Genomic DNA, 21,604 nt, shown 5'->3' with positions numbered 1-21,604 from the left:
CTATTTTTCAGAAAGGGCTAAATTGTCTATTCTGGTGGGTCAGAGTTTTATAGATGTCTTTTATTGACTAATAGCTTTATTGAGATATCTTTCACATAACCTACCACTCATTTAAAGTACACAATTCAGTGGTTTCCAGTTTATTTAGAGCTGTGTAACAATTGCCGCAATCAGTTTTAGCACGTTTTCATCTCCCCCAAAAAATGGTTCATAGCGGGTAGCACTCACTCCTCAGTTCCTCTCAACTCTCTCTCCCTCATCCCCATCCCTGGGTAACTACCATTCTACTTTCTATCTCTTTGGATGTACCAGCTCTGGATATTTCCTATAGGTGGAATCTCACAATATGTGGTCCTCTGAAACTAGCCAATGTAGTTCTAGACATCTGCTGGGCATACTGTCTCCCTTGGAAGTCCAGAAAGATATGCATGCATATAGATATCTACAGCAGTCTGGGGGGAGATGGTCCCCCCTGAAGTCTGTGGACCCCTGTGTAAAAGCACAGTTCACTTAGCAGACATATTTTTTATTCATATGATCAGGGGATTCAGGGGAGAGAGCTATGCAGGGGCTTAGCTGTTCAGATACCCCTTGAAGCTGACCTGTAGGCTGTTGTGTCTTCCCTGTGCCAGAGGTTTTCCTGTTTTCCACTGGTACTTATTTTCTTCCTTAATGCATTTTAGTAAGAGAAACACCAGTAGAATCTATCCTTGCCTTTCCAAAACTAACAATAACCCATTTAGTAGCTGTTGGGGTTTACATTGAAGTTATATATTTGTTATTGCCAAATAAAATTTCCCAGTCTAGAATAAATTAGGATGGATCTAAAAGAAGTAGGAATCATGCATATAGTTTTGCCATTTAATTCATCTCTGCTACATGCCATGTACAGGTGGTGAACAATGATTAAAATTTGGGCAGTCTCTTAAGATTCTTTTCAAGTCTGTAGAGTAGGTGGGTGGGCAGGTAGGTAGGTAGATAGATGAATAGATAAATAAGTAAAAGCCATGAGCAGAGCTCCAAAAATACTTTTTAGGAACCAATGGCTTGTCTCTTTGCCAATTGGGCACCTTTTCTCTCTACTTACACACACACACATATATATATATGTTTTTTCCTGTTGGCTTCCTGTAAACTGGCTATATAAATACAAAATAGTTTGTCTGACTTTGATCAAACTTGGTGTCTATCCAAGCCTACCCCTGAAACTCTAAATGTTCCATTTTTAGACGAGACTCTTCCAGCAGCCGTATAACAGTCAGGCATCTTTTGCAGACCTTCTTTACCATGCAGGACTTGCGCAATTATCAGCAGCCCATTGGGCCATTCAGAAGACGGTTTTTCGTATACACCTTCCCATGTCCTACTTCAGACTGTCTGACATTCTGAGCTTCCAAGAAAGCTGCCTGGAAAGAAGCCCAAACAGATAACTATGTTTGTCCTCTATGTGTTACTCCAGAGGGAGTCGCAGTACAGTTCAAAGCAATCAAACTCCTAGTTCACGTGGTAAAAGTAGCCAGCCAGGTAATGCATGTTGTGTTTCCGTGGGTCTTTACGGTTTGTTTCTTTTCTGTATGACTTTCTCCCTGCTTTGGTTGTTTTCCTTTGCTCTTTCTTTCTTTCTTTCTTTCTTTCTTTCTTTCTTTTTTTCTTTCTTTCTTTCTTTCTTTCTTTCTTTCTTTCTTTCTTTCTTTCTTTCTTTCTTTCTTTCTTTAACCCTGGCAATCTTATTTGAAGAGCAACAGAATTTGTTGCAAAACCAATTTTACATACACAATGAATCTTTATCTCCATATTATTATAAGCAAGGAGTACTAAGGGATACATGGGACAGATAGCACAATAAATTTATTTCTCATTTTCAGTTAAAAGCCAGGGTCTCATTCTGTCTTGAGAGTGATTAAAAAACATACTGAATTTGGTGGTGCATGAGCACCACATACCCCTGGGTACAGAGGAAGCCTTCAGACATGGCTCCTTCTCCTCTCATTGCTTTGATTTTATAACCCGGGAGCTGCAGGGCTGGGGTCAACCTGAGCCTTCTTTAGGTGGTTAAAGGCCAGTGCAGTGGCAGCTTGGATTTCTCAGCTCATGGACATCCTAATGAGTTATTTCCATTACCGAAGGGAATAAAAATCAGGCTCCCCACCCCCCTTTTCCATTGCATCAAATAGGAAATTAAAAGCTATAAACGTCAGGAAAAAGGAAGAAATTTACATGTGTGACAGGAGACAATTCAAAATTGACCACCTGAAATTAGGTCAAGTGGGGGGTTCCTCTGACTTCATGAGAAAGTTGCTGATTCACAGAAGCCTATGAGAAAAGTTGAACCACGGATGTCAGCAGACATTAGTTTGTCTTTTGAAATTTAAATTGATTGTTAGATAACATATCCTGCAGGAAACCCAAAGTTTTCACCAAAAATGCAGTTAAAAAAATTTTTTTTATGGCCCCTTCTCGCTCTGAGTGCTTGCTTGCAGGAACTTCCTAGTCTCCACATGAATCACACTCTACCAAGCTTTTTTTTTTCTTTTTTCTTTTTTTCTGGAAATCTCCGTTTTCCAGAGCAACCCTCAACTGCTCACATAAGACTTATTTGAGCAGCTGGCTTTGTTAGAGGTTTGGAAGGAAGAAGTTAGCTCTGCAGTGATGCAGAGCAACTTAAAATGAATATTACATGAATTTTTTTTCAGAGAAGGCTTCTGGCCTCTTATCACCAGAAATTTCTGACTACTTTTCTCTGAAGGCTTCAGCCTTCTGCCGTATGAAATAAGCACTTCCTTTTCTTTATTTCACGCCCTCTTCACTTTCACTTCTTCTCTATTCTCCCTACTTGCCCACCTCCTAATTTCCAGGTTTGTGCATGAACAGCAGTTTGGTGCTTTTTTCGTTTGTTGTTTTTATTGTCCAGTCAGACTTGTCTTTTCCATGCGGAATGGCATATGAAGGATTTCCTATTGCAAGGTGGTTTATTCCTTAGCATGAATGCCACTGCTGGCCATTAAAAAAAAGAAGAAAAAAAAGTCACTCTGCAGCACAGCTCCCTAAAGACTGAGGAGGATGAAGGCAGAACAAAATCAAGCCACTTTTTTTAAATTCCAGTAACAACTTTGGAGAAACTCTGTCATGCTTCCTTGGATAGTTGCACTTGTGACATTGATATGACATTTATCATTTTTATATTGAATAAGTGAGTTGATTTTTTTAAAGCCTTGGAATATTGCAATTTGAATTCTTAAAGTAGAATAGTAAGATTTTTTTCCCTCCCAAAGTAGGAAGCAGCTGAAGCTACTGATAATCAAAAAGGAAAGAACTGTTAGAAATTTCCGGAAGTAAATATGAAAAAAGTGGCTTTGGTTCCTGCTAGTAAAGAAAAATGACATCTGCTGAAGTCATTATTAAGAATTTCTTAGGATGGCTATGAAGTTTTCTAAGTGAATAAGTAAATAAATCTTATGGATGATAATAACGATAGCACAAAATTCAAAACAGTTTTAAATATAATTTGAAACCAAATTTCTTATAAAAAAATGAAACTTCAGAGACCTCTAGCCAGTAGTTGACTATGTAAAGTAGAGAAATCATCAATATTTGACACTTAACAAACCTTTAAAAAATACTGTCTTGGGAGTTCCCGTCGTGGCGCAGTGGTTAACGAATCTGACTAGGAACCATGAGGTTGCGGGTTCGATCCCTGGCCTTGCTCAGTGGGTTAAGGATCCAGCATTTCCGTGAGCTGTGGTGTAGGTTGCCGACACGGCTCAGATCCTACATTGCTGTGGCTCTGGCGTAGGCTGGCAGCTACAGCTCCGATTAGACCCCTAGCCAGGGAACCTCCCATATGCTGCGGGAGTGGCCCAAGAAATGGCAAAAAGATAAATAAATAAATAAATAAATAAATACTGTCTCTTTGCTGTTACTGGATTCTCTCCACAAAGGTATAACATGACATGGAAGTAATAAAGATAAAAATAGCATTTTACTATTGGAATTAAAGGAAAGCAGGTCCTAGGCAAAATTTTTTTTCTGAGGGAAAGAGATTGTTAGATTCACTTCTGCCTTTTGTATTGATTCTAGCCAAGCTGTATCTAAAACTTAGTTTAATGGGGTTTCTAATCAGGTAAAAATCAAATGTAGAAAATCAGAACCAAATGATTTTTGGAGACTGAACGACTATATATATATATGTATGTATATATATATATATATTTTTTTTTTTTTTTGGTCTGTTTGCTTTTTTCTAGGGCTGCTCCTGTGGCATATGTAGGTTCCCAGGCTAGGGGTCTAATTGGAGCTGTAGCCGCGGCCTATACCAGAGCCACAGCAAAGTGGGATCCAAGCCGCGTCTGCAACCTATACCACAGCTCACGGCAACGCTGGATCCTTAGCCCACTGAGCAGGGCCAGAGATTGAACCCACAACCTCATGATTCTTAGTCGGATTTGTTAACCACTGAGCCACGGCAGCAACTCCATATTTTTTAAAACTTAATATTTACTTTACATGGATGTATAGTTGATTTATAAAGTAGTGTTTTAGATGTACAACAAAATGGTTCAACTATACATATATCCATTCTTTTTCAGAGTCTTTACCCATATGGATATTACAGAATATTGAGGAGAAGTCCCTGTGCTATCCAATAGGTCCTTGTTGATTATCTATTTCATATATAATGGTGTACATATGTTAATCCAAACTCCTAATTTATTCCCCCCCCCGACCTTTTCCCTTTGGTAACTGTAAGTTTGTTTTCAAAGTCTCCGAGTCTGAACAATATTTTCACATTTAATTCCTAATTCATATTCATTGCGCTGGCCAGAAGCATACTGCTTTTCATCTGTATTTCCACACTGGTGAAACTTCAGTGTGGTAAATCTTGGCTGGTAAATCTTGTTAGGGATTACTTCTAGCTTCGTGAAATTTTTTTGATGTCATCAGATAATTCCTGATGATAACTCCTGGACATCTTGTACCTCCCCTATCTCCGCATGAATATTTCAGATTGGTCGGAGTGTGACATACAAGGCCTCATCTCCTGTTCAAACATCTTGAAAGGTCTGTGCATTTAATATGTGCACATACTTTTCAGAGGGTGTTGAAAACTAGTTTAGTTTGGTATGCAAAATAGCTGATAGATCTGTACCTTTGACATACACATTTCCTACTGTTCACTGGGGTTCCTTTGGAAGGTGTGCTGTAAAATAACACAAAATGAGTTTAAGAGAGCTCCAGTGCTTTCCAAAGAACATTGCTTGAGGGCTCATCATCACACTGAAAACTCTAACAAAACTGATTGCATCAAAATGTACCATTTCCTGTATCTGTATCTGATTTTCAAAACCTTCGAATATGTTTTTTCTTGATGTGTGTAGATGCAGGTGTATACATGTAGGTGTGTGTATTATTGTGTGAGTGTTAACTGTTGATGATGGGTGTTTGTTTAGCTGACACATCCAGTGAGCAAAGTTCTCTTTGTGGACAGAGAAGATACAGAAACAACAGAGGCTATAACACAAGTTGACTAATGTTCTATCTGTCATGCCTCATCCAATATCAGTATTTCTAGCAAGGACTGATAGAGTGTCAGGAATTCACAAGACGTCCCCAACCTTATATAAGTAGTTGATACTCATTTGTCATCCCCAGGGTCTTTGATTAACTCATAGCAGCAGAAGTATTGGGATTACTCTGGAGCATCACAAAAGACAGGACTCAGGTCAAGTTTTTTCAGGACTATCCTGTTCATTAAATACAGCATTCATTCTTTCTTCTTCCCCAATATTCTTCCTTTTGTATTGGGAATTTTGGGTAGCTCTTTCTTGACTGTAAGATGCTTTGCCCCAACCCTATAGAGTGCATTACTTATCAGATGTATTTGTTTGCATGTTGTGTTCAGTGAAGGTAGTTGAGAGGAAGTTGTCATCCTAGTGAATGCGACCATGAGGACCTGCCTTGTAGTTGGCCACCTGTAATCCATCTAAGTCTCCTGACCCACAAGGAAAGCTTCAGGAGCAATCAGTCAGGGAAGTCCCTGGGTTTTTTTCCCCTCTGTGCCGGAGAGAGATGGATATACAGTAGCTTTAGCTTCTAGAGCTGTGGTTCTTAACTTGCTTTGAGATTCTTTTAAACATCATGCCTCTGTATTTGTACACACACATCTCAAGTTTTGCGAAGTACCTCGGAGGAAGTGATCCTATTAAGACTTATGAATACAGGTTGGAATCCCCTCATCTTGAGAACACACACCTGGACATCCTGCATACCGATACAACAATCCATTTTTTGAAATTATAACATTTATTGGCCACAATAAATGATCATTCTACCTTGTGTCCTTTGGGATTTACCCTCTTCCATACCCAACTTGTTTCTTTCTCATTTTTTCTCTGATAAATCTCTTTTCCATTTCTATTCAACTATGCTTTTCACCATCTGTTGCTCACATTGCCTGGGTTCCTTTAGGGGACTTGACAAATTAGATGGTGGTGCTTAGAGGAAATGGGCTTCAGTATGGTTATATAATTCTGGTAGCAGTCACTGTGTGGTGTGCCAAAAATGTAATGATCCCGGTTTCATTCTGTCAATATCAAAATGCAAAGAGAGAACAGAAGGAAGATGTAGTATGATACTTTACAGGCACACGAGTTGTGATCTGAAACAGAAAATGTTGATGTTTTATCAAAAATATTTAATATTTGATGTCACCTGAATTATGGGCCAGGAGTATGAAGCACTGACTTTGTCAAGGGTGTTTAACAGGAGCTTTTAGTTTTAGAAGTGAAAGTCTGATTACCTATGGTTGGTCTTCAAGTTATTTAATTCTGTGCCACATTTTAAGTAGACTGTGTTGAAACCAATGAAAATGAAAACCAATGAAGTGTCCATTTCAAGATACACCTTTAGAATTAAGCAAGTTAAATCAATGGAAATCAATAGAATGTTAGGAGAACCAAGAAAACTACCTGACAGGAGAGCAGTGAAGTAGTGAATTAACTTTTCATACCAGAATCAGTATATTACCACTGCAGTCCTGGGGCTGCACAGGCTCACTTGGGTGAATTAATCTACATGCAATTTCTCAATTTGAACAATTTGAGACCATTGTTTTTGTAAAACTGTCCTGTGTACCATTTGCTATGTAGTGCTGGAGTAACGAACAAAGGGTTTTTTTTTTTTTTTTTTTTTTTTTTTGTTGTTGTTGTTGTTGTTTTTAATTTGTAGTCTCAGGGCTAAGATCCAGGAATGTAAGAAATTTCCTTAAGTGTACATGTAAAGATTCCAGGTCTTGCTGGCTTTCCTGATAGATGCTTGCTGGAGTTTCTCTGTTGAGATTTTGGTCAGTGGCTATAGTAGGTGAATATGACTCAATGCATTGGATTTTATACATTGTTTTAACAGGTCTTATAGCATCTGCTCTCTAAACAGTCATTCACATTTTAAGTTAATGAAACTCTATGTGCATTAAACAGAAGACTAAGAGCCCACCCCACTCCTACTTAATGCCAGCTCTTGTCCACTACGAAAAGAAATGACGGGAAATAAAGCTGATTTTTAACATGATGGATTTAGACTATATGGGGTAGTTTGATAATTGTTAAAATTACATTGATGTGTGAATGGTTAACAAGTTCTCTTTCTGAAAGTCTTGAAACTATAATCTTGGTTTTTCACTTATCTGAGATGGTTTAAATGTGGCCCTGCCAAAAATCCCAGAGAATTTTTTAGTCAACTTTTCTAAGAATAACATATTTTAAAGAGCTGAAAATTTATCAAACCATTTAAGTGTTCTGACTTAGAGGTGTTAATTTCTAGATTGCATATGTACATTTAAAAAGTACATATTATGTTGTTTATCTTTTGTGTGTATGAGTTCTTTGCAAGTAATTTTATGTTTACAGATGATACCATATAATAGATTAGATTAGAAAAGGAGATAAGAAAAGGGGGCCCTACAGAGTTCTCTTCATTGCTCAGTGGTTAACGAATCTGACTAGCATCCATGAAGACACAGGTTCAATCCCTGGCCTTCCTCAGTGGGTTAAGGATCCAGCATTTCTGTGAGTTGTGGTGTAGGTCGCAGACACGGCTCGGATCCTGTGTTGCTGTGGCGTAGGCTGATAGTTACAGCTCTGATTCGACCCCTAGCCTGGGAACCTCCATATGCTGCGAATGTGGCCCTAAAAAGCCTAAAAAAAAGAAAAGTGGGCCTTAGCCCTACCTGAAAGTTCAGTGTCATTCATGCCTCTTACTGTTTTTGTAATATTGTTGATGGACATCTTACTGTATTTTTCTACAATTAAAAATCTCACATGTACAGACTTAGTGGAGAAGGTAAAACTGAAGATTTAATCAGACCAAAGGAAGAGCTGTGACGTAAGAAACAGGAGAACTTCGCTGACTGTGGTGAAAGGTAAAGATAGATTTTTGCAAAAGTCCTAACATAATCCTGTACTTCAGAATTCTGTGCAGAGAATGACCTTCTATACCTTGACATAAAATACATCAATAACAACAGGGGCCTACTGTATCGCACAGGGAATGATTCTCCATATCTTGTAATAACCTATAATGGGAAAGAATCTGAAAAAGATATATATGTGTAACTGAATCACTTTGCTGTACACCGAAACTAACTCATAAATCAATTATACTTATAAAAAAAGAAAGCGACCTTCTATTAAGCACCCACCGGTAATGTGTTAAATTGGTAGATGAACTAGTGACCTGGAAATGGGCACGTTGAGACCTGGTTGTTTTATGCTGTAGGGGATGCTAGACTGAACTTCTTAAGACATTTTTTTCATTGCTTATTAATTACCATGTTTATTGATAATTGCCACTCCTCAGTTAGTTTTGACCTAAAAATAGTGATTTTTATCTTGCAAGCTGGGAATGCTATAGGTTGTCAGTCTTTTTTTTTTTTTTTTGTCTTTTTGCCTCTTCTAGGGCCACTTGCCACGGCATATGGAGGTTCCCAGGCTAGGGGTCTAATCGGAGCCGTAGGCACCGGCCTACGCCAGAGCCACAGCAACGCGGGATCCGAGCCACGTCTGCAACCTACACCACAACTCATGGCAACGCCGGATCCTTAACCCACTGAGCGAGGCCAGGGATCGAACCTGCAACCTCATGGTTCCTAGTTAGGTTCGTTAACCACTGCACCACGACAGGAACTCCAGTTCTCAGTCTTAAAATGGAGATAATATTTATACTTGGTGGATAAAGTTGTTTTGAAGATTGGGATAAAACATGCAACTTGCCTAGAACAACGCCTCGTACAGTGAGTGCTCACGATCCCCTGCTGTTATCACTATTGTTATTAAGATGTAAAAAAACCCCAACTAAGCTATAGTTTTAAAATTAAAAAATAATAACCAAATTTTAAAAAATTTCCCTTTGTTACAGAGGGATTTCTAACTTCACCCCCCCCCCTTTTGAGCCCTCATTACAACAGATATAAATAAATTAGGAGGCATAGGAGTGTATTTCAAGATACTTGCAAGAAGTGGCCATGATAAGAAAAATCTCATCAAATAGTAACTACGTTTTCATTAGATGTGCTGAAACACAGAGAACAGGCAAATGGGCTCCTTGGGGGCAGAGGGATGGAAGGGGAGTAGTTTGGCTGCTGGTCAGGCCTGTACCAGGACAGTTCAGGAATCATACTGAGGGTGACCTGTGGTTAAGCTGGAACAGGTCCTCCTTCCATTCCTGCTCTTGTCAGAGAAGAAAAAGCCTGTCTCATAGGAAGGGAGAACTTTGCACTCCCACCTCTTCTCCTAAAAAACCAACTCTGCTTTTTTTAAAAGTGGTGTATTCTCTTGGATGCTGCATATTTATGGAAATTATTTTTAGCCATTTTACATGGTATATTATTTAAATGTGGACAAATAGGAAATTAGATATGACTTTCCTGTGTGTACAGCTTTTATACAGCTTTAAAACTAAATTTACAGATTCCTATATACATTTACTATAAAAACCATTACAGTTTAACTTAACGGTCTTAGTTGAATGTTCGGTGTAATGGTGGATTTAATCATAGAAAAACATATTTTCGTATTTGATATTTTACTTAGAAAGTCGATTCTTTGGATTTTGAGCCTGATGGGATTATCATTTTAATCACTGTCATTATCAGGGTTATTTTGTTCGTGTTGGTACCGAGTTCATTTAAAATCACAGATCCATCATTTTGATGGGCCAATCAGTTTGTTAGTGCTGCTCAAAATATAATATTGAAAAAAATTTAAATATGCTTTACTGAAACATTCTTCACTGTTCTACCTTTCTTAAAAAGGAGTTGTAACTTCTTGTGTGTTATGTAAGAAGACTTCTAATGAGTCTCACTATTAATTTAAAAGAGAAACATTACAATGGGACTCCTTACGGTATTCCGAATGTTGTTTGGAATTTGGCTTGCCTCTGAGTGTGTGCCACGTGGTGACTAAGTTTTCCCACCATTTTTGTCTGTGAAAATTTTGTTCCGACAAAGTCCTGTGAAGTCCTTTGGCCAGAACCTATCATTAGATGTTTAACTTGGCCTTTGCTTTTCTCTCATTAGACACCAACTATTAAAGGAGTGAGTGCATGACTCTCCCACACTGTCACTTTCATGATGACACACCAAAAGCTCAATTTATTAAACAACTTAAGAATCCACGTCGTATTTTGTGAAAATGGCTCTCAATTGATAATTATCGCTGCAAGAGAGAAATTTTGTCTGGATGGTGTAAAGAATTCTGCTTGAATGTCATGTTAGACATGGTATGCTAATTTCATGTTTGGATTTTTCAATTTTGTGAAACTTCATTGTAGCACATGAACGTGTTAGAATGAATGCATCAAAGGACAGGGATAAAGATAATTGAAATGGAAGGAAGTCTCTCTGTGAAAGAGATGTTTCTGCTACCCTGACCATACGCGGAGCTGATCTTTCCAGAGAAAAATAGGGAAGTATTTGTGACAAAAGGAAGTCATTCTCACAGCATTTTCAAATCAAGTTTAACATTTCAAATTATGTAGTTCAGCACAAGAAACTTCAATGACTGAACCTTACTAAATTTGTTAATTGATATCTTACGCTTTATTTTATAGCTGATTTTAGTTGTCTCCTAAGCCTCTCATAATCACCTTAATTTGGTAGTAAATTTTTACTCTATGGCATTAGGTTGTCTTAACAACAGACTGTGTGTGTGTGTGTGTGTGTATGTGTGTGGGGGAGAAATGTCATTTCATTTGAAGGAGCCATCAGAAGTGTCAAAAGGTCTGAAGGCCAGTGCTCGCTCTGCCACCTCCTAACTCAGGGCCTCTCAGGCTCCGTCTTCTTATCTAACACTACTTGATCTGCCTGATCAGGAGATAAGTTGTGAGGAAATAATAGAAGTTTATTGCACTTTGAAAGGTTAAACTGTACGCTCATACATGTTGTTACGACACTAACATCAGACTTCCCAAGTGCAAATCAAATGGCTTTAAAATCTTAGGTGTTTGCAATCATTAAGATTCTCCAGTTCTTTCACTTTTCTTAGACACTTACACTCATCATTCCATCCTTCAAATGCCTCATTTACGAAGTTCCTATAGGTCAGACCTAGGAAAACTGCAGGCTGAATCCTGCCCACCACCCAGGTTTGTAAATAAAGCTTTATTAGAACACAATCATGCTCACTGGTTGATGTATTTTTTCTATGGCTGTTTTTTTTTTTCACTGCAATGGAAGCTGAATTCTTGGGACAGAGACTCTATGGCCTGAAAAACCTAATGTATTTACTAAGTGGCTTTCTAAGGAAAAATGTTGGTACTCTCTGTTAAATATCACTCAAGTCCAGAGCCAATTAACTCCAGTCCTTTTTGGAACCTAAGTCTTGTGGAATATTATAAAGACATAATTTTAAGTGAAAACTATTTAATCTTAGATTAGTATGTTAGTAAGGATTATATTATGTATTTTATTTTCACATATTAGTGATGGTCTATGTAAACAAATTTTTTTCTCTTTTCTTTTCATGGGTGGTAAATGCTTTTTAAGTTCTCGAACAAATTAGAAAAGGAAAATGTGAATTGTCATAAAAAAATTGAAAATGACACTTTTCATATGTAGCTTTGGAATTGAAATGTCACTTGACATAAACCAGGGAAACATTGTTTTCATGATCTTATATTTTTAATTCTGAGGTTTTATACTATAGCATAAAGTTTATTTCTTATAATTTTTGTACTTGTGCTTTTAAATGATGAGTTCAGGGAGGTTTGAGGTTTTCCTTCTCCAAGTCCAGAGAAAAAATCAAATATTTTATAATGGTGTGTGTATATGTGTATTTTAACACTTTTGAAGTACTAGGCATGTATCAATATGCCACAGAAAATTTTTGATCAAATAAATACATCCTATGAAACTCTTGAGGTAATGCGGCACAGTTATGACCATTTTAATCTTGTGGTGAATTTTCATTTCAGATGCTTCTCTCCTCACGCCCCACCTTTTCTTGGCTTTCGATATTAACCAAGGCCCATGACGGTTGTGCATTAGGCTCCATATGACCATGAACAAAGTAACTTAAACCTGAGTGATGGTTAAGGACCTACGGTAGCCGGTCGAAGGTCTGGGTTCAGAGCTGAGTCATCACCACTGTCCTCATGCTCAGTCCACATTTACTGGGAGGCTCTGAACCCTCCAATTTAAAAAGAAAGGGTATTTTTGGGAGGTCCCATTGTGGCGCAGTGGAAACAAACCAGACTAGTGTCCAAGGGGATGTGGCTTGGATCCCTGGCCTTGCTTAGTGGGTCAAAGGATTCCTTGTTGCTATGGCTGTGGTGTAGGCTGGCAGCTGCAGCTTCCATTCAGCCCCTAGCCTGGGAACTTCCATATGCCGTGGGTGCGGCCCTAACAAATAAAGAAATAGATAAAAGGGTATTTTAATGATTGTTTCACAAAGGAAGGAAAATAGTTGTTTTTGACAAGGGCCCCATGGTCATTTTTGCTTATTTTACATACAAGGAGTCTGGAGGCAAAGGAAGTGAAATACTCTTTCTGGGTTCACCCAATAGCCAATGGCTGAGGCTGGGCCAGGACACAGGCCGCCTAACGCTCAGTGCACCACTTGTACCTTTTGACTGAATGAACCATTTAGCATCTGGCCACCTGAATGCGTGATTAAATAATGGTACCGTGCCCTGAACAAGACCAGCGAAGTTGATCTGGTTCCGTTTTTTAACTGGTGTCCCACCAATTCACCCCCCAGACATGCACTGTGTTCTAAAGCTGTTACTCAGCAGAGAAGCCTGTGCCATTGTTTCTTGGGTGTCTCTTTTGAAGATGGTGATTCTTAACATGTCTTCGTTTATGATATGCCAGTATTATAATGGTAATTATTTGTACGTCCAATCACAGCACATACCTATTCTGTCGAAATCACTTTGGAACAAAATGTATTGAACCTGAACTAATGAATCATTTATTGGAAGCAGGTCATTGCCTGAATACGTTTACACATGACAAAAAATGTGAAGGGTACTCTAGTGCAGTAGATTTTCAGCATACACACAATTTCCCCAAAAGAATATGGAATAATTTCTTTAGATGGTTGCTATAAATTCAGACTAAAGATGGAGAGGAGACTGTCAGTCAGTCCAGTAGAATTCCATTCAGGAATTCTGCATGTAAGGTTGATTTGGTCATGATTGTTTTTCCTAGAGATGATAATGAAAGGATTCTTGGGAGTTTCAACTGATTGATGGACTGTTTAGTTATTCAGCATATATTTATTGATTTGTAGTTCCTCCCCTCCGTTGTTAAATTTATCATGTTACATTATCACCCAATTTAAGACTACACTGTCATTTTGTTGGAGATTATTTTAAACCAATCTGTTATTACCATCAGGAGTGGAAGATTTTCTGGTTGTAAGGTAATATGTTTAGTGGCTAGCCTATAGTGAAGATGAAATGCTGGCCTATGAGAGGATGCAAAAAATCAGAAAGCAGTTCGAAATTTAGTCTGGTTAAAGTATATATCTTTATGAGAAGGGAATGTAGCCGGCTCTCTGTATTTAGAGGTATATGTGTTTTAGGGCCACACCTACAGCATATGGAAGTTCCCAGGCTAGGGGTCAAATCGGAGCTGCACCTGCTGTTCTACGCCACAGCCACTCCAGATCCGAGCCGTGTCTGTGACCTATACCACAGCTCATGGTAGGGCTGGATCCTCTGACCCACTGAGCGAGGCCAGGGATTAAACCAGAGTCCTCATGGATACTAGTTGGGTTTGTTTCTGCTGCATCACAATGGGAACTCCCTAGAGGTTCGTATTTTCCAAGCAACCTATTAAAAGGAAAATGATATCTCGACTAACTAGCAATCACTCTACTGTTGAGTATTTCTTCTGCTCCTCCTTGCTGGTTGCATTCATTCTTGATGGAGTCACCTTGTGCTTGTGACTATTACTAACACAGTACCTCTCTGGCAGATTTGGGAAATATTCTGACTACTTTTAAACCTTTATCCAATAAAAACTATTTATCAACATCAGCATTCAAAACATTCAAGATTGCTATTAATAATATAGTCTCTTTGCCCATTTGCCAATTGTCTAATTCTCTTGGATCAATTGTTATAATGATCCTATTTTGGCCTGAGCACAGTGATATCTTGGAGGAAAACCACTTGTAAGACTTTGTCATAAAATCCTAATGAGACTGTTAGACTCTGGGGTTAGGTCGTGAGCCAAATATGTCCGCACTCCATGAGCAGGTAGCTGGACTAGATGGCAGGTGGTCCTTTAAGACTTGATAACAATAAGCTCTTCAAGCAAACTGTATTCTTATGGGATCGTTAAGGCCTCTCTTTTAAAAACATGATGGAATTCTCTTTGTGGCACAGTGGAAGCACATCTGACTAGTATCCATGAGAGGATGCGGGCTCGATCCCTGGCCTTGCTCACTGGGCCTGGGATCTGATACTGCTGTGAGCTGTGGTGTAGGTTGCAGACACCACTGGGACCTGGCATTGCTATAGCAGTGGTGTAGGCAGGCAGCTGTAGCTCTGATTCAACCCCTAGCCTGGGAACTTTGATAGGCCACAGGTACAGCCCTAAAAACCCAAGCAAAACAAAACAAAAAGCAACCCTGCAAGTTTACCTCTTTGCGATGGATGATAAAGGGTCATGAAATTCTAAGTGGGAAATCTGATTAGGAGGAAAGTCCTCTTTCTGTAAAACGTGATAGGTGACTCCCCACCACGCCGAACTCACTGCCAGAATGAGGCACCTTGAAATAAGACTTCCTCTTCTTTGGTTCCCAAATGGAGTAAGCAGAGAAAGTTGGAAAGGGGTGGTTGGGAGGGAGGGGAATATAAATGATGAAAATCACTTTTTTTTTTTTTTCTTGCCTCTTGACTATCTCAGTGGGAGACCCCAATGGCAGATGATTCACATGGCTGTGCTGTAAAATCATAGATTTTTAATATCTGGACCACTGAGTACAAACATAACATTTAAATAAAAATAATGCAGAGTATTTATCTTCACCCAATCTTCTCTGTCCCACAGAGGATGAGCGCTGTCTCTTTAATAATGCAAAGGAGTAGTAAATTTCAAGCTGAGGATGGGCAATAACAAGGAGAGTGATCTCCACACTGCCCTGATGTCTGTGGAGTGCCTTAGGAGGACACCTTATTAGTTCTAACAGGCTGGTTAGCGCAGGGTCACCTCTCTGCCTCCATCTTCCCCAGCAGGGTCACTCATCTCGGGCTCTATTTGGGAGGAAAGAAGTGAGGGGGAGGGGAGAGACGACGCTGAGAGCGTCTCTCATCTCCCCAGCATCGAGAGCTGTTTATTTTTATTTGTGGTCCAGCTGCGTGACTCTCCTCTCTTGCCATCCTCTCTCCCCTCCCTGCCCCTTCTTCCCCTCTCCTAGTGTGCCTGATACAGTCTCTCTGTTGAGGCAAAAAACCCCCCACTATTAAGGATTGTTGTCTCATTATTGTTTCATTAGTAGAAATCATCTGAAACAAACCGTAGTTGATACATCTGTATTTAAATGAGTATTTACTGTGTTGAAAACATTAACCGGAAGAAGGGCTCAGTGAAGCTAAGCTTCCAATTCACATGACCAACAACAAAAAAAGGGCGGGGGGGGGCGGAGAGGAAATACAGATAAATATATTGATGTGCCTTTTACTGTCTTAAAAAAATTGAGGTCAGTATATTTTGTAAATCAGTCACATTTTAGAATTGCACTTAAGACGTTTTCATGAAAGAAAAAGATTAACTATCCCTTTAAAAAAAAATGTATTTTTGTGCTGTCTTTGATTTTTTTTTTTTCCACCGTAGCCACCAATATCAACCCTTTCTCCTTCCCAGCCCCCATCTTCCAGCCCCCATCCTCCATCCAAAAATGAATGCAAAGAAATACTATTAGGCTGTCTGGTTATGTATTTTTTATGAGGCCATACAAGACGCTGCCTGACCCCTTGCAGCTCATGTTATAAGCACACTGAAGATGCTTTTCATTTGGGTTTTGCTTTTCAGCCTGGATGACCTCTATTAAATAAAAAAAAAAAAAAAAAAGGTGGGGGGGTGGGGGTGGGGGAGGAGGCCTAATATGTGACCCCAGGGACTGGTCGCTTCAAGGATTACATTTAATTCATATGATAATATTGAAATATAATGTTCCTGGGTCTCATGTTTTGGCTATTTTCTCTTTCTCTTTATTTCAGGGACTCACTGATGAGTCTTGTCATAGATGTTTTTCATCCATTTTGGGTAGAACGCTGTAACTCGTGAATTAGGGTCAGATTCTTAAAATTACCGTTTTCTTCCTCCTTCTTCGGATTCAGGCTGCAGATACACAACACCTCTCTTTTCACAGTTTCTCCGAGAGATACAGAGAAATTAATTTTTCTGGTGCGTGTGTGCCGCGAGTTCTGTTTCAAATAAAGAAAATTTTTATTTTGGCATTTCCGTACCCATCCTTAACCACTAATTCCCAAGTTCTTTTTTTAATGTGAATGCTCACATCTGTAAAACTCCTTCCTTCCTTCTTCCTCCTTTCCCTCCCTTCTTCTGAAAAGTCAGTCGAACATACAAGGTCTCATGTGTACGTATCATAATCGAGATAATGACCCACATTTGTGTCCTTGTCCCATGATATAGGAGATATGTATATATGCTGTATGCTGTCATACACATTTTTACATTGCTTTTATAATTATCCTGCTTTTCATAATGCCCCTTCTCGTTACTGAACACTCACTTGAATAAATTTTAAGGGACCGAGAACTTGACCATGCCTCATTTTTTTTTTTTTCCTTTTTACAAGGAAACATTGTTGCTGCCATTTAAATTTAGGATTAATATGCAAAACCACTTTGCAGAAGCATCCCTCCGGCCAGTTTTCAGCATTACATTGCCTCACAACATCGAAGGTCTTTTTGTCTTTGCTGGTTGAACAGGTTGAGAACTGGAATTAAACCGGATGCCTTTCACTGTGTTTGGAAAATGTTTTTATTCCTTTCACTTAACAGACTAGCACTCACTGTCGTTGAATCAGCTGTTGTTCATCAGCTCTGCAGCGGCTCACTTGTCTTAGAAGGCAGGTTCCTTGGAGGGATAGTAACATTTCACCGGAGCTAATAAAGTCAATTAGGGTAATACTGTACAGTAGGCCACTAGAAAATCAGGTGCATTTTGCAAGAATCATTCTATGTTTTTAATTCACACCAATTTCACACTTCATAAGGGATATTTAAGGCCAGCTATTATTATTAGTTACATCAGCTTGCGTATATATGTATATATATATGTGTGTGTGTGTGTGTGTGTGTGTATATATATATATGCAATTTTTCTTTTCCTTTTTCCCCCTGAGCTGTTGCCAGAAAAAGAAAGCAAGAAAATGTGTGGACATGTCCACACGTTTTCCTTGCCACAAAAGTACTGATGAAAACTGATCAAAGCTGGAAAATTCATTGCAGTCGCTGAAACCCCATCTCAAGCCTGTCCCTTATTACCCAGGTATTGGTACAAATGTGATTCAGCAAATAAAGCCCCGAGCTGCCTGGCCCCCTCTGCAATCAGAGAGCAGCAAAGTGGATCCGCAATGGGGTTTTCACGATGACTCATAATTTTCCTACATTTGTTTGCATCACAATCTTAACATTTCTGACATCTGGGTTCCTGGTGAAAACGTACATCTGTCTCTCTGTATACATAACGCATGTATATTTTTGTCTTGGTTAGTCATTGTGTGTGAGAGGAATGTTTTAGAAACAGAGACTCCAGGTTCTCCTTTGTAAAGCATTAAGCTGTGACCCTCCCTCTTCTCTTCCCTCCCCCTCTAGCCCTGGACTTCATGATCCCTTCTTGACTGCTAGCTGAACATGGAGTTGTCTTTTTATTTATTTTTTTTATAAACCCGGTCACAACACAGAAAGAGGAGGAGGAGAGAGAGAGAGAGAGAGAAAGAGAGAGAGAGAGAGGGAAGTAAAAACCCCGAAGGATGGTTCTCAAAAATTCTAAAGAAACCACAGGGAATTCCTTTTAAGAGCAACAGAAAGCAAGCTAGCTGAGGTAAGGCAGATGTGGCCAGCCTTTCTTTTCTTCTCTTTTCTCTCTTTTCCTCTCTCTGTCTCTTTCTGTGTGTGTCTCTCTGTGTTTCCCCTCTCTCTCCTCAGGTTCTCTCTCTTTTTCCCTTTGCATTCATATTTCTCTCTCTCTTTTTCTCTCTCTCTCCCTCTCTTCTCTCCCTCCCTCCCCGTCGTCTCTCCCTTTCTCCCTCTCTCTCTCCCCCTTTCCTTCTCTATAGCTGTTTCTTTATGGTTCTGGGAGGGTAGGTGGGTGGGGGAGCTACCTAACTTCTTCCCTGCTTAAGCAATCTGAGAATGGAACTCATGTGAATATGCAAATAGGACTGCCTGGGCCACGTTGCTGACACGTGTATGTGTTGTATCCTTCTCCCCACCTCCCTGTCTTAGCGTCTGATCTTCAACAGATTGCTGTTGTTTCTTGTGATCACCAGCACAGCGTGCTGGAAAGAGAGATGGGGGGAGAGGTGGGGATTGGAGGGAGTGTTGTGGGGCTGGAAGGCAGGAAATCAGACATGATTGCTGTGACTTTTTTATATTAATGTGTGGCTTTTTTTTTTTTCTAGCTCATTTGCATGTCAAAGTGGCGGAGGTGTGAGGGCAGAGATTAGTATGGAGATGACATAATGATGCAATGAATTAAATGTGATCACTTCTCAGAGCGGGGGTGGGGTGGAGGGGGGAGCAGGGAGGTGGGGAGGGGGGTAGTCAGCAAGACAGACGGAGTGAGGGAGCAAGAGGGGAGCGCTGCTTCTGATCTTCACCACACAGTTGATTGATGTCACCAGTGAACAGAATGCATCTTTGTATTGTGATGATGGTGATGGTGGTGGTGGTGATGCTGATTGCCATGATTACACTTAGCCTTAGTGTGAAATTTGAATTTTAAGTGGTCAGTGGTGGAGCTCCAGTGCACGTGATTGTTCGGTCCATCACTGCAAACCCTTGACTGTCAAAATGTAACGCCGCTCGCTCCACGTTTGCTTTTATGTGAAAAGGAGACCGCGACACACAGGAAAGAGATGACTAATTTGTGAGGTTACGCAGTGGGCTGGGATACCCAGGCGTTTCGTGTTCCTTCAGTTCTGTTGTGTGTGTGCAAGAGACGAGGGGGGGGGGGCGAGAGGAAAAACATTTTTATTATTCTCACAAAAATCTTGTACCGATTGGCAGGGTGGCAAGGGTTTCATCCGTTGACAATCAAGAAAATGCAATTTCATCTCTGGCATTCAGCGTTATCTCCCTTTAATAACAAAACCAAACCAGACTGATGACTGAACAAAGCAAATTCTCAGGCGGCTAGTTGCGGGTCTGAATGCAGGAGTAAAACCGGAACATGTCCCCCCAGATTTTGGCTGTTTTGCACGCAACACCTGTGCATATGCATGAGGTAGTTGAAAAGGATTCGTGGGGGAGGAGAGGGAACGTTTTAATTGAAACTCTGTGATAATTAAAAGAAGAAAAAAATATAAACACACACTAGTAAGGTTTTTAGACTTTGCCAATTTATTTGTTGGAGACGTCAAAGTCATTCTGTCTGCCAGTAAGTTTTCCTCTGATTAGGCTCGTCCATTGCTTCTTCGGGAGGACAAACTTCCTACACTATAGACAAATCAGTATAGAAATTCAGGACTAATTGTTATGTGTGCAATAACCCTGATGATATAAATGAGCACTTAAGAATCCACAGAACATCACTAACATTAATTTATTGAAAAAGAAAATCCAAAGCAACTCCATTAGTTTTTCCCTGTTGTTGTTAAGGACTTGAAATGGATTTCCTAATTGGATAATTTTATTCACAAGAATAATACACAAATGGAAAACAAGCCCTAACGCTGAGGGTGGTGGGGGTTGGTCTGCAGGAGGAGGAAGAGTCAGGGTAAGAGCAAGCCGCTGTCAACTTGCAGGAAACCTGCTCAGAAGGTGCACTGACGTGAGGGATGCAGGATTCAGAGAGAAACTCTGATGTGTGAGAGCTTGCCGACAAGCTGGGGTGAGGGCAGAAGGCTGCCTTAAGCATGTCCAAGCAGGACGATGGATGAATCCCTTTGCCTCCTTTTTGTTATTTAAAACAGTGTCCGGCACGGTCGTCCCTCTTCGGTCATAGGCGCTCCGAAGGCGTCCTGTCCCAAATTTTCGTAAAAGGGAGCCATCACGTCTTTGCCCTCTTGGCTCCACTCTCATCCACCTCATTGGTATTTTCTGTCTCTCAAGTTCATCTTCCCGGAGCGCCACTTGGGCTTGGGTCGTGTCTCCTCCCTTTCCCGGGTGAAGGCAGCCGTGCTCACCACGAGCTGGATCTCCCTGAATGCTGTGCATGGCTACTATTAATAGAAAAGCATCCCCTGTTCCAGTCTGACACCCTTTGCCTGCCAAATACAGGGAATGAATCAAGACAGAGCTACGTTCTTGGGCGCTGGTCTGGAGTGGCTCTCCTCCCACACCCCAACACCTGTGTCTTTATCCCCCACCTGTCCCCACCTAGTCTTGCGGCCTCTTCTCCGTTGGGCTTTCTCCTGGCCTTAGTCTTCTAGGCCACTAAAGAAGAAAGGCAGGGAGGAGGATGGTTCCTATTGATCTGCCCAAGGGGATCATTAGGCATCTGTATCAATCTACAAATCAGTGGGCCTGTGTTACTAGCTAGGGCAGTCATTGCCAATTTGTTCCTATTAGATGGTGGAGCCTGGAGGTGTTTGATGAGCAGATTGGGTCTTTATCTCAGCACTAGAGCGTATGCAGGCTTGCTGACAGACAGTGGAGGTTTACAGGGGCTTTTTTGGGGTAGGGGGATAGGGATCCTTATGGGTATTATTCAGCCTGATGTCTGTCTGCACCTTAACTCGACTTCCACAGTGGATTCCACCCCACCCTTGCCAAATCATCTCTCTTTCAAATTGGCCCCCACGTTGCCTCCTTCCGCCCTGACATCTCCTGGGAAAGCTGCCCACAGAAATACCTTTCCGAGAATTCTTTCATACTCCTTTTTGGGACTGGCATCATTGGAATGTGGACACTT

The sequence above is a fragment of the Sus scrofa genome, chromosome 6, assembly GCF_000003025.6.
Source record: "Sus scrofa isolate TJ Tabasco breed Duroc chromosome 6, Sscrofa11.1, whole genome shotgun sequence".
NCBI lineage: Eukaryota > Metazoa > Chordata > Mammalia > Artiodactyla > Suidae > Sus > Sus scrofa.
Note: the sequence above shows the minus strand (reverse complement) of the source record.